We start from the raw sequence: 3703 nt of genomic DNA on the forward strand, positions 1-3703 counted from the left end.
CCCTTACATTTAAATAGAGCTTTGTCTCTCATTAAGGCTGTTTATACTTAATGCCTAGCTCCAGCGATTGTCTCCATGGCAGCCTCTCTGCCTTTCCATTCATCCGATTCATTCTGATACTCTCTACCAGATGAACATTCCAATAGCCCTGTTTCAACTGTGTCACACTCTTCCAAATCTCTCCATGGCCCCACAATATTGAGTCCTGACTTTGTTACTTACTAACCAGCTAATTAACCTTGTTGAGATTTGATTGCCTAACCTGTAAAATGGGGATAATAATCACATCTATGCATACATTTTTCATGAAGTTCAAATGCTTTCAATTAGCAATAATCGCACCTCGGATAAACCTCATTGGCTATGATACTGCCACTGCGCAAAGCTGTTCAAATGCTTTCAAACATGTGGAATATTTAGCAGTTTCCAGCACGTAGTGAGCATTCATTAGATTTTACTTGTTGCTATTACTTTCAGTAACAAAATATGTGAGACAGTCTGAAATTTGACCCAAATTTAACTTTCCACTTTTAACTCACATAAAACACCTGTTCACAACAGAGAGAAGTTTCTCACAGTTTTATGAACACGTCTTGCAAATCCCTTCCTTTGAGGCTATAATATGATCATGCTCTGCCCCCAATATCTCTTGCTTTCCATTTATTCAAATTTGTTTCATTCTTTATGGACAATTTTGGATCTCATCCCACAAACCTCTTGTCATAGCTGATGGTAACTCCCTCCCCACTCTGAACACATACAGTGGTATTCATTTAGAGATTACCATGTATTATGGAGTATGAAATAATGGGAATCTAGATCAGAGTGGAAAAGAAGACCTTCTTATCCCCACTGAGTCATGGTTTGTCCAGCATACTGCCCCAAAGCTGGAATTGAGCCATAAATATTTGGGGATTGACTGTTCACAATGTTAATAAGGATACTCCTATAAAGCTTTGATTTAGAAGTGATAAGTCAAATGAGAAAATGGTGAAGTTCCCATGTTAGAATTCTCTCTTGATTTTCATAAGGGGGAAAATAGCATCTAGAAAGAAATACTGTTATGATTATCATATTTCCAAATGATACTACATGGGGAAAACTAAATGTTCTAAAATGAATAAATGAATATTTCCTTGTCTTCTAAGAATTGGCTTTTTTTGTGTGTATTTTGTAACTGGAACTGATTTTCATTCTTATGCACTAAATCAAAATTAATGCACACTAATCTAGTCAACTAAACATGTCAAAACCATACAAATTGATATACAATTCACATAGACTTGATGTGGGTGAGCCCTCACCCTATCCCAGGAAAGCTGTACAATAGAGCAGCCTCTGTCCATCCAGGTGGGTTGAAAAGAAACCTATGCATGTATTTTGTTTTACTTTTTAGAGTGTAATAATGATCCAACAGAGATGGCGAAAGCAGTTTAGCCAGTGTGAGGATTAATGAACACAAGCTTTGGTGTTACGCATGTCACTGCATCTCTTCACAAGATAGGTGGCCATGGACAAGATACGTAACATGCCTGAGCCCCTTTTTCCTCCCAGTAAAATGAGCAAAGCACAACTACTTCATGAGGTTTTCAGAAGGATTATGTGAAATGAAGTTTAGCAAAGTTCTCAGCTCATTGTCAGAATTCAGTGTTTACTTGTTCACACTTGCATTTCAGAACTATGAATGCATCAGGGAAAGAGGTTGTCCTTCAATGGCCCAAATGCTGGAGATTAATACCTCAGCCTGACCTCTCACCACCCCCCCATTCTGGAAATTCACGCTGGATATTTTCATTGAGTGCAGTGGCTTTTGAACATTTTCTTCAGCAGCAGCAGAACCTTTTGGTTTCCAGTTAAAATCTTAAAGAGAGCCCAATTAGGGGGAAAAAAATGGCAGCCATTCTGGGTAAGACTATGAAATAGAAGATCTGGTCCCTTCTAGCCTAGTATTGCCTGAACTTGGGAAAATTATTTGACCTTTTTGAGTCACTTTTCTTATCTGCAGATTTTGGAAAATAAAAATGTGCTGCCCTGCGTAGCTTATGAGACTGTTGTGACACTCAGATGGGTGCATGTGTATGAACGCACTTCAAAAGAGTAATGCAATACACAAATACACACTAGCTTTCTTATCACAACACAAGCTTCTGCGTTTTGGCTCAACTATTTGATTTTTTCCCAACAGATTTACCTCCCTAATTACAGGCAGTTCCTTGCTAGCAAACAGGTGTATTCCAAAATTTAATTTGCTAATCAGTTGTTAGGAACTCAGCACACGTTTTCCCTTAGAAATGATGTTATAAATGGAATCACTTATTTCTAAAGAAATTTCAGCCCAACTCTTTAGCCCAAAATGTAGCTGAAATATTATACATTTGTTATAAAATCCATTGGAAATATTATTGTAACAGCAGTAATTAAAATAACAAAATAATAAAAATGAGTGAGTTTAATTTATCTTTAATATTATCATTTAAGACCAGCTCTAATAAAAAAAAAATAGTAGGCGTTTAAGCCAATGGAGATTTTTTTTTTTTTTTAAGATTTTATTTATTTGTTTGAGAGAGAGACAGTGAGAGAGAGCATGAGCAAGGAGAAGGTCAGAGGGAGAAGCAGACTCCCCGTGCAGCTGGAAGCCTGATGCGGGATTCGATCCCAGGACTCCGGGATCATGACCTGAGCCGAAGGCAGTCGTCCAACCAACTGAGCCACCCAGGCGTCCCAATGGAGGTTCTTAAAGAGAGATTTCTGTGTCCCGGAGGGTTTTAGAATTGGTATTACCCACTTTGGTGATTGAGAAATTCAAAACTTAGATATTTTCATTTCTTTTTTGTATCTTTTATATCTAGCAATTACTACCGGGGTAATTGGCAGGGGCAGGGATATATATAACAGAGAACAAAAACAGATAAGAACAAACATGTTGAAAGGGAAAGGATATAGGCAGAGAAATAATGATAGAGCCAGAAATTTAGGGTGAAGAAGAAAATAAAAAGGCTAAATGATGTGAGTTCAGTAGGGAAGGAAAAGGGTGGAAAAGGTAGGAAAGAAAATGAACCCAGTTAAAAACTAAGGGAAAAAACATTTTAGAGTCACGTTTGTGCATCCTACAAAAAGGTTTGGAGTCCTTGCATCAGGCAGTTGGATGAAGGAATATGGAGCCTAAGGAAACAGCAACAGATGTGAAGCTGACCTTTGGTATGAATTAAACATTTGTTACTAAGTGCTAGCGAATCTGGAAGTCAGTAACTTAAATAATATTAAAATTATTTCTGGTGGGGAATTAGTATCCAATAAATAATTAGGAGAAATTAGCCAAAGGTAAAAATATTTAACTGGACAATCTACATGGTGAATTGATATACAGTCATTTGAGATATGTCTTTAATTTATAGAGACTTTATAATTCTTTATAATTCCTATTAAGGTAATCGGAAATTGTTTTCTACTCAAACATTAAATATTTATCATAACACCTGATGCTTGTAAAGACCCCTAGGGCAGTGAATAAAAAGTTAGTTAAAGTAAGGGCAAACTCTCTCTCTGACAGACCTGCCAGCATCTCCAAAGGTCACCAATGACTTGCCCATTGCCTCTTGCAATTAGCTTATAATCCATAGCAATGTGTTCTGATCCACACTTTCTGATGGTTTCCATTTTGGGGCTCTCATGACAGTTCCTTCCAGAGTCTTCATCCATGTCT

At 37.3% G+C, this 3703-nt stretch overlaps 1 pseudogene; it reads right to left on the reverse strand.

Annotated features, from left to right (window-relative positions):
• Window positions 1-277: 277 nt before the first annotated feature.
• LOC132014662 (U4 spliceosomal RNA) lies at window positions 278-387 on the reverse strand (annotated as a pseudogene).
• Between the last annotated feature and the right edge of the window lie 3316 nt (window positions 388-3703).

This window comes from Mustela nigripes, chromosome 3 (assembly GCF_022355385.1).
Source record: "Mustela nigripes isolate SB6536 chromosome 3, MUSNIG.SB6536, whole genome shotgun sequence".
NCBI lineage: Eukaryota > Metazoa > Chordata > Mammalia > Carnivora > Mustelidae > Mustela > Mustela nigripes.